Source organism: Otolemur garnettii, unplaced genomic scaffold (assembly GCF_000181295.1).
Source record: "Otolemur garnettii isolate 467f Iridium unplaced genomic scaffold, OtoGar3 scaffold00003, whole genome shotgun sequence".
In the NCBI taxonomy this organism is placed as follows: Eukaryota; Metazoa; Chordata; class Mammalia; order Primates; family Galagidae; genus Otolemur; species Otolemur garnettii.
This window is the reverse complement of record NW_003852398.1, coordinates 28048525-28064281: the sequence shown is the minus strand read 5'-3', so window position 1 is coordinate 28064281 and position 15757 is coordinate 28048525. Positions and strand designations below refer to the sequence as shown.

General features: G+C 36.5%; 1 pseudogene; it reads left to right on the top strand.

Moving 5' to 3' along the window:
- The first annotated feature begins 6398 nt into the window (after nt 1-6398).
- LOC100945831 lies at nt 6399-6937 on the top strand (annotated as a pseudogene).
- Nucleotides 6938-15757: the final 8820 nt, after the last annotated feature.

Here is a 15757-nt window from a genome sequence, read left to right as displayed (position 1 = left end):
TAAATTGTATTTGGTAAAAATGATTTATTATTATTCACAACTATCTTTACTCCATCCCTTTGACACAGAAAGCTTTGGTAATATGGAATTGGAAACCATTTGTCCAGATTCAGGGATCTTAGTCAAACATCCCTACACAAGGCCATATTCCAAAGAACTCCTCAACAATTTCCTTGATATGGGAAATTGGAAAAATGAGAACTCTAAGCAATAGTGCTTCCAGTTTCATGCTAACAGGGTAGAATAGGTAGTAGGCTGAGGACTGGCATGAAATCAAGAGATTTCTTTCTCATGTGGTCTTGACAAAGTCATTTATTTATTCTAAATCTTTACAAGAATCTATAACAAAGGGGGTTTTAAACTTTTACTCTAGTCCACATATTGTGTTTTCTATTACATATAAATTTTTAGTGGTTTACTCCCCCTTTTATTGATAGAATATACCGTCGTCTGTCCTCAAAAACACACCTAGTTACATATATCTCGGGACAAGGAGGTAACATACACTACACCTGAGACCACACTTCCTTATGACTCCTATCCTTAGCAACTTTATGAAAGCACTTTATGAGCTACTTTCCATAGGGTTATACTGATATAATGTATTTCTTCCAACAATGACACATTTTTTTTTTTTTGGTTTTTTTTACAATGACAAATCTTGACAGAGCTCAGAATGCAGGGTTTTCTAAGGCAACTCCTTTTTTGTTGTTTGTTTTTTCTTTCTAGGCATTTGCTTTCCACTCGAGCCATACTTTTCAACTTTTTCTTTTTTTCATATCCAGGCATACTTGAACCTAAAGTTAAAATTCTGGGGCACATTTGAGTTGTGTTGATCAAAAAGAAAGTGAAGAAAAGAATATACTTACTGTGCTTTGAACTTCTTTTGAACATAATTTAATTAATTATTTTTAAAATTTTTCACGGCACATCCAAGATCCTCTCATGGCACACCATTGTGCACTGCACTGGGCTTGCATAGCCGGCATTAATGATGACAGGAATTATGATGTTCATTAGGGGAACAAATCTTTCTAACAACAGATATCCTGGACATTGGTAAAATTTTAGTTCTCTCTGTTTGACTCAGTGGGGTGATCTTAGGTACCAGCTATATAAATAGATGATGGCTCAGAGTAGTTCTGTTGACTATTGTAGATATATATACTGAACCTATTGTTTAAATTTTATAAAGAATTAAATTGAATGTTATTCCTGAGTGCAAGACTCTCTAAAAGAGTCTAGAATACCAAGAATGGAATAAAAGGTCAATTAGTCACAACTTCCTTGGAAATGTAGGTTGAGGATCTTGGAACCAATACCCTGTTTTTATTGAAGTCACAGTGCTTTCAATTATATGATAACTATTATGCAGTAACTACCAACATTAATATAGCTCTTGAGAGTTTTATGTGCATTTTCCTTTGGCAACCTCGAATAGTCCTTTGGTTAGAGAAAAGATCATCAACTTCCCCATTTTACAGAAAATTGGCCTGGAAGAAACTTTGTCACTTATTAAATTTATTCAGTATGATCTTTTGGATCTAAATGTAGATCTAATTTTATTTCGTATGGATCATTCCTTAGTTGTAAGGAGATTCTGAAAACCAAGGGCTATAGAGAAGACACTCTCTCAATGAAAGATTTGTTATATTGGAAGGAACTTCCTGTATTATTTTGTGAGATAAATGAATGACTATTCTCAATTTCATGATAAAGACTTTTCAAAGGCACAGCAAGGCAATAGTTTGCCAATTTCAAACCAAAGGAAACCTCATGGAGTTGATGTAAGCACTAAAATGAAGGTCTGAGGTTGCAATAACAGTCTTGCTCATGCCCCAGATGGTACCAGCTAACAATGTGCAGTTATGTGGAAAGAAACTTCCTGAGACCCTGGCCCCTTTCAGAATTTTTGTAGATGTTGATTTCATGTTGTGAGTATTGATTTAATTAGTATATGAGTGCATAGATGAGTCAGGCAAGGCACACAAATGATTATAGTTTAATAACCTAATCTATAATAGGAAAGCATTAGTGTTACAAAATTTGGATTCAAGTCATGACCTACTGTAAAATCTTAGCAAGTTACAGATATCTGAAGCTCAATTTTCTCATCAGCAAAATGGTGTAATTACACCTTTTATTGCTATGAGGTTTGCATTAATCAAGAGCAGAGACAAACCAGGTTCATTTTTGTGCTTTCTTAGCAGGTAGTACATACTAGTTCCTCCATTAATACTCATTAAATCAAATTAGATAAAATGTGAAAGTGATTTAAAATTGCTATACTTCTTGTCAGAATGCTGCAATCTGTGGATTTCTTTGATTAAAATGAAACTGTAACTATACAGCTCACATTTCTGTGATATCCTTAAGTTCCAGCATCTAACCTACCTGTGTTCTCTGTGTTCCAGGACAAATAATGGGAGGACTTGTGAAAGCCATAAGGGGAAACATACACCTCAATTCTGGATTTTCTACCTTCACCATCTGTATATACAAAGAATTCTTCAGAACTCGCCTTATTTACTGTAGAAAACAATACAGAGCCATTGGGAATGGACTCACTGATTTTCAGTCTTTTCCATCTTTTTCCTCCTAGACTCTGTGATCTGAGAGTACAGCAATGTTTCCACCTGGTCTGTGCTCAGGAAATGTACTGATCACAAGGCTGTCTGTCCCACTGCTTGTTCAATAAATGCAAACTCAGCACAGCACCCTACCTGGGATTTCTTTGTCACTGCCTGGAACATAGGAATTTGTTTTTATAGAAACTAAATAAACGCTACCTTTTTGTCTTGCTAAATCCTTTGGTGGACAAAAAATGCTCACTTTTTTTCATTGTCAAGATGGTGTTGGAGTTGGGAAGGAGTGTCTCCATGAGAGGCGGGGAGATACAGGCTCCTAAGCAGCCAACAACTATGTGAAATTAAATGATCTATGAATCAGCTTCCCCTTGACTTCTCATCACCATACCAGCTTCTAAATTTCCATGAATGGCATAATGATCTCTCAGATACATAGGCCCCATCTGAAGACACAACCAGTAATTCTCATGTCCACTTGTTTTACCTCTTAATAATTTCACATGTTAGGGTTTTGTACCCGTACTGTGGGAAAGACTAAGAAAATGAGTTATCAATGTGTGCAAGTCTGTGAAGCAACACTGCCCAGCAGAAATCTATTGCATGCCACATACACAATTTTACACTTTTTGGTAGCTACAAAAGAAACGAGTAACGTTAATTTAAGTAATTTATTTTGCCCATTATATCAAAACTATTAATGTTATTAATATAAACTCTTTTATTTACTAGGTCTTTGATGTTGGTGTATGTTGTATTCTTATTTGGACTAGCCATATTTCAGGTTCTTCATAACTCCAAGTCAACAGAGGTCTCCTTGTTAGAAAACATAGTTCTATTATGAGATAATGATATAGGAAATCTAAGGAGAGACCCAAGCATTTGACAGGGATCAGAAAAAATAACTTCTAAGCACCTGCCTCCATGGCAAAACTTTTCACTACTTAGTCTTACCTAGTCATTTTGTTCACTTGACAACTCTGTGCTGGTGCTGAATAAACTCCAGAGGGAGAAATTATAGGTGTTCTCAGCAGCTAAAAATCGACTGCACCTAGCATCACAGACCCACTAGGATTTAGGAAGTTAATTTTGTACCTTTTCTTCTTTTTTTTAAAAGTAAGTCTCCACTAAATCAATTAAAATAGGATTTTGAGAGCTTTGTCCTTTGTAGCTGAGTGAAAATAAATCAGTCCCTATTCTGTGTTCTATTTTGTCAGTAAGAAAAGGAGACAGAAGCCTTGTAAATCATCTTTTTGCATGCCAAATATGGACTCTCTCCAGGAAAAAATGAGAGAAAATGCTGTTGAATTATGTTCTTTGGCAATTCCAGGGTGTATGCAATGGGTTTAGAGAGTCTGTGACATATGAGATCATATCTCTTGTATTGCCTTCCTGTTCATTCCTATGAAATCCAGAAACCTAGGTTTCATTATGACATTTTGAACATTTTTTTAAAGATCTAAATAAAAATGCTTTACATATATTTTATCCCTAATAAGTAATATGCTCAATTTTATCCCACTCTTAAGACCTAACCAATCCTTGCTAACTATCCTGGGTATCTGAGAGAGAATGTGGCTGAGTAACAGAGTGACCATCTGGAAGAGAAAGGGGAGTGGGGAAAGGCCCAGTAACCTCAGGGGTGAGAGTCAAGGGTGAGGCAGGGGTACAGAAGTCAGGAATAGGACTAAGCCAAGCAAGATGAAGTTAAGAATGGAGTGAGGTTCAAGGATTGTGTAAATGTGGTCAACTCAACACTTGGGATTTAAAAAACTGAAAGATGATTTCTTTTTGGATATACAAACAAGCAGTGTATATAAGATGGCATCTATGTCAAAACAGTAACAAATTTATAGCTGCCCTAAGTATCAAGTAAGCTAGTCTTTGAGTTAGTTCTTGATTTATTTCCTGATGGATAGAAGGAAAATAAAAACCAGATTCATCTCACTGATGAATCAAAACCAGCCCTAAAATTCTAAACCAGGAGGTGACAAATGATCTTGAAATGGAACTAAAAGAAACAAAATATTTCTATCACCCTTACTAGGCAACTACCCCAGACTTATGTATTTCTCCATAATTCATACCACAGATTCCATTTTAGAATATAGATTTTCAGAGATCTATCCCTATTAAACTTCTTATTTTTTCATATGAGAAACTTTGCTGAAGGTCTTCTGTCTCTCAGGCTTCCAAAATACCTGGGGATGACCTGGTTGTTTGTACCCTCACATTAACCTGAAATAAATAAATAAGTAAATAAAATACCCAAGGAGAGAACTTATCTAGACGATGGATCTGCAAACTCTTTGTAAATACCTACATCATAAGTATCTTAGACTTTTTGTAACTGTACAATGCTGCTGTTGTGTACATAAATGCAAATACATAAATTTACATGATAGAAATACATTACCCCCAGTTGTGTTGTAATAACATGATATTTACTAAAGTAGGTGTTGAGCCACATTTGGCCCATGGGCTGTAGTTTCTCTGGTATAGACCAACCTGGTAATGGACAAGCATCTGTCTCTTGTTCTCGTTTGTAACTTTTCTTCTCTTTGACCCTTTTTATAACCTTAAACACTAAACACGCTCATTCTATGATAATGCTAGTGATAATAGAACAAGAATAAAAATAGACATTTATGAAAATTTAATATATGCTTGAAACTGAGAAAGGCACAGGGCAAATAAAGCTCACATTTATATCCCAATCTTATGTGTAAGGATTGAATTGTGTTCCTTCAATATTTATAGATGAAAACCTTAACCTGTAATGTGACTATATTTAGAGACAGGGCCATTAAAGAGGTAAATAAAGGCTAACAGAGGTTATAAGAGCAAGGTCCTAATCCAACTGGATTGGTGTCCTTCTAAAGAAGAGGGAAAGATACGAGAGATGTGCATGTGCATAAGGAAAGGTCATGTGAGAACATAGCAGCCATCTGCAAAGAGGAAGAGAGCCTTCACCTGAAACTGAATTTTTTGGCAGCTTGATCTTGGATTTTGGGCCTCCGGAAGTGTAAAAAACACACTTCTGTTGTTTAAGACCTCCAGCTGGTCTATGGTACTTTGTCATGGAAACCAAGCTGATTAAATGCACCATTCTCTGCCTGCTGCACTTCATAGTCTTCTTAATTGACTTTGACCAAGGTCAGTCTCATATCTCAGAAAGTCAGATTATGAATGAGGCCTCAAATGACACTCCCTCACTTTACCAATGGTGACTGGTATCCCAAACTGTTCCCTTTACAGAAAGAAGAACAGGATGTCCTAGTCTTTCCAGGGCAGCATTCTGGCACACTGATCCCTTTTTCTTTCCAGTATTGAAACTAAAGTTCTATCTAAATAATACATGACTATAAGTCATTCTTCAAGCATGAAGAGAGAGAGCATAGAGAAAGATTGTGTCACTTTTAGGAACACAAAATTGGAGGGAAATCAAATAAAATATTTGTCTTTTTTGATGGGATTTTCATTTAATTATGCAGCTCCTTCTGGATTATTTTCAGTGACACTGTGTCATCATCTTCTAGGACTATCTATGCACTTTATTCTCATCTCTTATGGTAATTATGAATATTTCAAGCCTATGAACAACTTTCATTCTGTTTTTTTTTTAATTTATAAATTTCAGACCCATTTTTACTTTTCCATAGACTTTTGCAGGCATCTTCTGACAGACTTGCTTGTCATCATCCTTTATAGGTCCTCTTAAATTTCCAAATGACAGTGTTGGTTTTCAGCAGGGGGGTGAGCAGTGAGGATGTCGTTGAAGTACTCAGATTCTCATGGCTATGCAAGGATTTAACCACCAGCATGGCTAGTAAAAGGACAAAGACCAAGACCAAGACCAAGACCACCAAGAAGCGCCCTCAGCATGTAACATCCACCGTTTTTGCCATGTTCGACCAGTCACAGATTCAGGACTTCAGAGAGGCCTTTAACATGATTGATCAGAACACAGATGGTTTCATTGACAAGGAAGATTTGCATGATATGCTTGCCTCACTGGGGAAAAATCCAGCTGATGAATATCTGGATGCCATGATGAATGAACCTCCAGGCTCCATCAATTTCACCATGTTCCTCACCATGTTTGGTGAGAAGTTAAATGGCACAGATCCAGAAGATGTCATCAGAAATGCTTTTGTTTGCTTTGATGAAGAATTAACTGGACCATTCAGGAAGATTACCGGAGAGAGCTGCTGACAACCATGGGAGATCAGTTTACGGATGAGGACATGGATGGGCTGTACAGAGAAGCACCTATTGACAAAAATGGGAATTTCAATTACATTGCGTTCACCCCCATCCTTAAACATGGAGCAAAAGACAAAAATGACTGAAAAGAACTTCAAATTCCAGCCAAACGTTCTTGTCGCCACTTTGTGTATTTCTGAGATTTTTTCTTAAAGCCTATTGCATGCCCTTAGCTTTACAGCCTTTGCTTTTCCTGGTGTATTTATTCTCAGCCATTTTGGGCATATGTACCTTTATAATCAGACTGGAAATGGGACTTTATATCATGTTCAGAAGAGAGAATATGGTAATTTAACTTACTAACACCTCTCCTCCCCAAATAACTGCAGTCTACAGAGTCAATATATATTTTCAGAGAAAGTTATTCACTCAATTTTTTCTGAACCATAACTAAAATTTACAATAAAATACTTGTTTAAACTTCTTTTAAAAAATTCCAAATGACTTCTTCAAAAGACAGATCTGTTCAATTCCCTGGTATAAATTATTTGAAAATGGCCACTAGACAGCCACGCTAAACTAAAACAAAGCAAAACTGGGTAAACTGAAAATCTAGACATTCTCCTTGTCTTCCTCCTGCCACCCCCTGTAACCTCCACAGCTAATCATCAAATCTGATAAACATTTTGGCTTAAGCCACCATCATCCTGTCCTGACTGACTATAACAGGTTTATAGCTGATCTCTCTACTTTAGTCTTCTCTCCTTGTTATGCCCTAACTCCATCTTGCTAAAGACTTTGCTAAGGGCTTTTAATACTCCTCCTTTAAAACAGGAAGCTCAGCTGAAAGAGTTCAGTAATAACTGCAAAATCCTTTGAAAGTCCAGTTCCTCCTTGTAAGCACTTCCCTTACCTGGTGTTGGTTCTTGTGAAATTCTGCTTGCATTAAGGACTCCCCCTCCCCTACCAAAATCACCTTATAAAAGTTTTCCATCCCTGCCCTGCTTCTAGGAGGTTGAAAGACTTTGAGGTGTGTGCCTGCTCTCTGCCTGGCCAATCAATAAAAGACCCTTGCTTAATTTGGACTCAGTGTGCTGGCGTTTCTCTATTCCACTTGCTCCAGGTATAAAATCCTTCATTCCATTCTCCACTGTAGACAGAGTAATTATCTAAAATTAGAATTTCAGGATACAGTTTTAAAACCCTGCAGTGGCTTCTCTAGTACCCAAGATGAACTCTCAGCTCCTTGAAGGCCTCTGTTGAGCTCTTCAGCCTCAAGTCTAGCATTGCCTACCTTCCCTTCTGCATCTGAGTGATTTTTGGAACTTCTTTCTGTGTGTCTCCTCCTCATAATATGTCCTCGTCATCATCCTTGCTCTTTCTCTTCTCTTTTTTCCTTCCATTTTATAAGTTCTATCCCTCCAATCTATAGACCAATTTTCTCTTACAATGGGAAAGATGCAACTTTATTCCAGAAATCTTTCCTGACCCCTATTAATGTGAATTGTTTATCCCATCTTTATGTTCCTGTAACACCCTGTACTTACACCTATGTTACCACTGTCACTATTTAGTAATTACTTATTTACAAATCTGCCTCTCTCATGGGACTGCAACTTCTTTAAGAATAGAGGACATTTTATATTCTCAGTGCCTAGTACCATACACGGAGGAATAGCTCATTACAAATTGTTGAGTAAGCTTAGACCTTTAGGATAAAGATTTTAAAAGGGAATAATATTAGGAAAGATACCCAGTTCTGATCAAAGGATATAATTTTTAAAAAATTTAGAGATTTTGCATTATCTTTCTGGTACAAATTAAAAATTGCTGGCACTCATGACAACAGCTGCCACTGTTGGAAATAAGCTAGTTTCATGAAATATGAACTTATAAAGTATATCCACCTCCTCACAAGGAAGGCTCTGTTTATAAAGTGGTCCTCAGAAATATATAAGCTATAAGCTAAAAACAATGCAAAAGGTAGTGTAAGCCCAGAAAAACATCCTGTGAAGTGTATTTTTTGTAATTAACATTGTACTAACTTTCAACTAATTTTTTTAATCAGCTAGATATATGATATTTAGTTAAGAGAAATCTCGATAAGAGAAATGTATTTATTTCAGGTTATTAAAATCTTGTATTGGAAGAGCTAGAAGACACTTAGAAATGATTTTTCCAATGTCTTTAATATATGGAAATCCTTAAGTTGAGTGGAAAAGCAATTTTCTGAGCATATTCCAATGAACTAAATCAGAAATACAAATTCAAGTAAATGGCTTGTAATCTCATGTTCCTTACACTACATTCTTTAGCTTCATGAACCCCAGTCTCATGTTCTTTGTGCAAATACCATTCTCTATCTTGTTGTTTTTAGGAAAAAGGAATAGAATTTATTTTCAAAAATCTTAGAGAAAATTGTTCATTGTCTGAAGAAATGGCCATTTCTGCATATTTGTGGTATATTTTAATTCTATATGTACAGAATGGGTAGTAGAAGAAAGTACACTTTCAGATTTATTCTGCATATAGTGATGGAATTAGTGGTTAAAAAGTGAATCCCAATGCTTTGACTTATATGGAAGTATTTCAGAGTGGCTGTAATAAAATGAGAAGTTGTCAACTATTATATTATCATCTTTGGATCCACTAGAGCCTTTAAGGAAGAAAGTCACCTGAACTTCTGTTGCTACGTTCCGTAAAAATGAGCTCTTGATAAGGATATTTGCTTATGTTCTAGCCTTTGTGTACAGAACAGATATTGATTGAAAAGCTGACCAGGAAATGCTACATTTTCCCAAAGAGAGGCTATTCTTGTGCAAGCAAAAGAAGCAGTAGGGTGAGCCCCAGCTGTGAGGGTGACTTAAGAGGATTTCTAGTGGGGCTGCTCACACTCAGATTAGCTGTTTTAGCTCATTTTGTGTTGCTATGGAATACCTGAAGTTGGATAATTTGCAGAGAAAAAATATCTATTTACCTCGTGATTTTGCAGGGAAGTTCAAGAGCATAGCACCAGGTCTGACTAGCTTCAGGTGAGGGCCTTTCACTGGGTCCAAACATAGAGAAGTGCAAAAGTTAGGGAGTATGTATAAAGGGAAGGATCGTGGCAGGAAAGGAAGCAAGAGGGAGCCTAGGGAGCCAACTCACTTTTATGACCAGCTGCTCTCTGTCAAGCTGCTCTGCTCTCTATGTCAAGCTGTTCGTCTCATTGCAGTGAGAATTCACGCATTCCCACGGGAGGGTATTAATCTATCCATGAGGGATGAATAGATTATTTCTGAACCCTGATGACCAAAACACCTTCCACTTTGCTCCATTTCCCAACATCCCACACTGAGGATCAAGTTTCATCATGAGTTTTGGAGGGGTGATAAATCATATTCAAACCATAGCATTAGCTATTACTTAGAAGCACAAGATAAGATTTTAGAGAAAAAATGGAATTTTGGTACTGTAATTTTAAAGTCTATATGTAAAACAAGAAACAATAACACAACATCAATAATGAAAGTAACATTTGAAATCTATAAATTAGCCTCTTTTGTATTCTTTCCTTATTTCTAACACAAAGCTATCTGAAAAACGTGTGCACTTTTGGTTTAGAGGATGTTTAAGTTAAATAAGACAAAAGCCCCAATAGTGGGCAAGACATTCTTCTTAGTGGCTCGAGTACTTTGAAAAATAACCAAAAGATAAGCGATAAACATTTCAAGAAAAATAAAGAAGACTTGACCAAGGATGCTGCTGGGCATCTTTTCCACAAATGCTATTGGGAAAGCTTGACATTCACATGCAAGAGAATTAAATTATATCCTTACATTATACCATACACACACACACACACAAAAAAAAAACTCTGAATGGATCAAAGACTTAATAGAGGACCAGAAATTATAAAACTCTTAGAAGAATACACAGAATAAAACCTTCATGACATTGGTCTAGGCAATGATTTCTTGGATATGACACCACAAGCACAAGCAAAAATAAATAAGTTAGACTACATCAAACTAAACATTCCTTAATAGCAAAGGGAAGAGTCAATAAAGTAAAAAAGGCAACCTACAGAACTGGAGAAAATATTGCAAAAGGAGTTTGTGAGTTAACGCTCTTGAGGAGTTAATGTCTAACATATATAGGAAATCCCTACAACTCAATAGTAAAAAATAGTAAAACCCAATTATAAAATGGGCTACTTGAATAGTCATTTATGTAAAGAAGACTTAACAAATGGACAACAGTTACATGAGAAGAGACTCAATATCGCTAATCAGGGAAACACAAATAAAAGCCACAAGGAGATATAACCTCACACCTGTTAGGATGGCTATTGTCAGAAAAAGATAAGTGTTAGTGAAGCTGTACAGAAATTGGAGCTTTTCTGTACTCTTGGAGAGAATGTAAAATGGTACAAACACTGTAGAAAATAGTATAGCACTTCCTACAAAAATTAAAAATAGAACTATCATATGATCCAGCAATTCCACTCCTGGGTATATATCCAAAATGATTGAAATAAGGATCTTGAGGAAATAATTGCCCTTCAGCAGTGCTATTCACAATAGCCAAGAGATGGAAAGAACCTAAATATCCATATACAGAGGAATAAAGGAAATATGGTATATACATGTATATGTATAAAATGGAATATTATTTAGCTATAAAAAGGAAACCTTGTCATATGCTTGCCAAGTGAAATACATTAGTAACAGAAGGACAGATATTGTGCAGTTCCATTATATAAGGTATCTAAAGTAGTCTAACTCGTGGAAACAAAAAGTAGAATGTCAGTTGCAGGGGTTGAGGGGAGGGGGCAATGGGAGTTTCTGTTCAAGGGACATAGAGTGTCAGTCAAATAAGATGAAAAAGTTCCAGAGATCCATTCTACAGTATTGTGCTTATATTTAACAACACAATATTTATGCTTAAAAATTTGTTACAAGGGTAAATCTCATGTCAAGTGTTTTTTTTTTTTTCCAAAAATGCAAACAAAAATAAAAGTACAAATAAAAATGTTTGGCTTGGTAGCATTCTGAGGAAGTGGAATACTCCTGACTCTATGACTTGACAACATGTCTACTGAACCATAGATGCAGGTGTTCAGTTTTGGTTAACCTCACCCTGTCCCACGTGTGGTAAGAACTGGAGAGGAGCCTCAGAGAAGGGAACTCCTTATGGTGGTGTGGGCCCTCAGTGTGCAGGGCACAACTGTGATTGTTCAGGGATTGGAGGTCCTGCTCTCATTTTCTGGCCATTAATAAAGCACCTCATATTCTCACAAACCCCAATAATGAATACGGCAAAGTCTCCCCAAATCCAGAATCAAATGAAAATTTATTTATAAGAAGAAAAAAAAAGAATGGATAATTTTGTTCACCCAAATTTATTGATCAAAATTGATACCTACCATGTTTAGGATCATACACGGGATAACTAGTAATTCTTGTGCATTACATATCCACATGAAAGGCTAGCTTACCTAGAATCACAGCTGATTTTGTTTGAAACAAAAACTTTGAAACTGTTAAGGAACTGGCCAGTAAAGATGGGCTTGGATTCTTTGAAATAATTTTTGATTTGGGCAATGCATTGTGAGGATAATGAGTTTAACATAATTCTACCTACCCTTTACACATCCTTCGGTAGTAACTAAATGGGTGGCAAAAGAAAAGAAGAAAAAGAAAAGAAGAAGGATTGTTAACAGGATGAATTTCTCTATCATTCCTAAAAGACTTCCTGGAAAGGAACGAACATGGGAGATGGATATATAGGCCATTAGTCTTTGACTCTGAACTTTAAAAAAATAAACAAAGAACAAAATTAAAAACAACTCTGAACTTAAAAAAAAAAAAAAGAACAAAATTTTTAAAATCAAGCCAAATTTTTCCTCGAAAAGCACACATGCATACACACATGTCAAAACTTAATGTGAAAATAAGAGAGGAAATGAAGATTTCTAGGTTTCCTGGATTAAGTTACTACTGACAGGTATAATCTAGAAAGAGGACACTTAAAATCAGACTTAGCATGAGGATTTTGTGGCACATGTTGGCCTGGAAGATCAAGTAAAACGTCCAGGGAGTGATAATGTCCAGTAAGCAGCAGAGAGCCGAGTCCAGAACCAAGGTAGCAGTTCCTCCTTCATCTTCTTTGGGGAAGTAAACAGAGGTAAAAAAAATCCATGTAGACATAGGACTGTGTGTTAATGTGAGAAGATGCAGCATAGCAGAAAGAATCTCAGTCTACAGTTGAGGAATCTGATCCACTGAGTGGCCTTGCATAAGATACATCCCTCATAGGGCCTCACTTTTGTTTCCAGTTTGTTTTACATCAGAAGCTTGCAAATTGGTTTCCAGAGGACCTTGTGCCAAGTGGTCGAAATGCTGCAATCCTGGAACACTTACTTTCATTTAAGTAATTGCTCTTAAAAATTCTGTTCCACTTACTGTTTGCCTCATAAAATTATATTTGAGAAAATTAAGTTCTTCTTTTTAATTAAACAACAATAGCAAAAGCTTGAAAACCATGCATCAGATTTTGGTTGGAAGTCTCCACAGCACTAACATCCTGTGAGCCATTGTTCTCACTTCTGTCATCTCCCTAGACCATGACAGGTCTAAACAAGTGCTTCCCAATGACTTGGGAAGACCCTTCATCCCAATCAGAAAAGCATCTGGAGAGCACTTCATTTTAGTATGCAGAGTTTAAAAGTTGATGAAGGATCAAAATAAGGGTGAAGTATATGTGCTGAAATTCTAAAATGGTGCAAACTAAAATGCTAAAAGTTCTATCTGAAAAATAAAAGGTGCTATTGAACCTAGCAATTATGAATTGGGCTGCAATAAACATTCTGGTGTAAATTCTTAGTTATAAAGTGATTTTTGGTCTTCTGGATATATACCTAGTAGAGGAATTACAGGATCAAACGGCAGGTCAATTTTTAGATCCCTACGTGATCTCCAAACTTCCTTCCAAAAGGAACGTAGCCCAAGATGAAAGGGGAAGAGGAGGGGGAGGAGAGAGGAGGGGGAGGATGGGTGGAGGGAGGGTAAGTGGTTGGACCACACTTATGGTGCATTTTACAAGGGTACGTGTCAAATCTACTAAGTGTAGAGTATAAATGTCATAATTAACAGAATAATTAAGAAAGTTCAGTGAAGGCTATGTTAACCAGTTTGTTGTATTTCAAATTGTATATACAACCAGCACATTGGACCCCATAAATGCATTAATGAACACAGCTATGATTTAATTTAAAAAAAAGTGTTATTGGGAAATTGGAAGTGTGAATGAAAGACACACACTTTTAAAAAGTGTGAAACATAATCACTTACTTGTGACCATAAGATCTAAAATTAGAAAATCCGGTTTTGGTCAAGAGTCTATCTCTCTATAGCTTTCTTCTTTGAAGAATTTGCTTAACTTCTCTAATGCCTGGGCTTGTCATTTGTGAAGCAGAGACAGTATGTCATATCTTCTACAGAGATGACGTGAAGACCACGTGAGATAAAATGGGGGACAGTACTAACTGGAAATCACTAGGCTTCTACTATGGAGAAATACTAAAGTAAGTTGCAAGCAGTGGTTGTATGGACAGACAGAAATATATAGACATGGGCACAGAGGAATGTACTGAACAATTTCATGGTTACAACCTTAAGATACAGGTGATAGCATTCTAAAATCAGAATTTTCATTATGAATATTCATTTTGGTCATGAAGTGGTATATCTTAGTAAGGAAAAAACATATTTTAGAAAAGAAATGCAGGTTTAGGATTTTGGAGACCTGGCTCTCCCCATAGTTAACCATGTAACTAAATAGAGTACACCTAATCTTTGTGAGTTTGTTGCCCTATCTCTTAAATAACAATATGACATGCATATTTCACAAATTCATTTAAATCACTTAAATGATTAAATCATAGTAAGCAGATGTACATTCATAGAATATGATTGGGGGAGGGGGAAACACAGGTCCCCACACAAAACAGAAACACTGTACTAGTCTAAAGTGCTTAGCAAAAGTTGTTACAAAGTGGCTTAAACAAATTTCAAGATAACTTCTGGGCACAGGGAAGGTGCCCAGCACCTTCTTGGGAGACTCAGCACATCCCTGTCTTGAAGTAGCCAGCTCAGGACAGGCCTGATTGCTTTAGAACAGCCTTGGTTGTGGCATGCCCTTTAGCTAACTGTAATACCATAATCCTTGCTAGTGGAAATATTAACATTAACTGCAGTAACTGCAATAGTGACATAATGTGGGTATGTGAGGGCATGTGAGGATGGTACTGTGACTGGATGATTTATTTCACTGGGAACAAGCAAAGCTACAAGTAAAAACTCTGCTTCACTCTTTAGGGAGAGATTTAAGGTAACACTGCGGGAGGGCAGATGTGCACTTTGTTAGCAAGAAGGTCCCGGGGAAAAGATTCCTATGCTGCCCTAGTAAGTGACCTCTAACAAACTGTTCATTGGTTAAGCTGGACTTGTTGAAGTCTTTCTTTGGTCTCTCAGTTCAGGGAGTGGTTTTTCTCTATTGTCCTGTCCCAGGATTTTCCTGAAACAATTGGACAGTATCTTGGTATTCTAGAAATAAGGGGTTATCAGTGCCAACTATTAATGCTATTTACAACTAGACATTTTAAAGAAGTGTCCTCACTGCCTCTATGCTCTGTTTCAACTCACATGTCTATAACATAACACTCACACACATAATGCCCTTTACATATGTCATTTCAATGTTTGTTTTCTCTTACTGCACCAATTATTGAATTTGTTCTCAAATATGGCATTGTATATGCTGAGAAATCAGGGCATCATTATTCAAATCACCTTTTTGACAGATGACTTTCAGGGTAAAACTGTTCCAACTGTCTGTAAGTCAAAGTCACAAGGAAGCTTTCCTCAAAAAAAAAAAAGAAAGGAATATCCTATCTTGAGTTTACAGCCAATCATTGGAAAGGT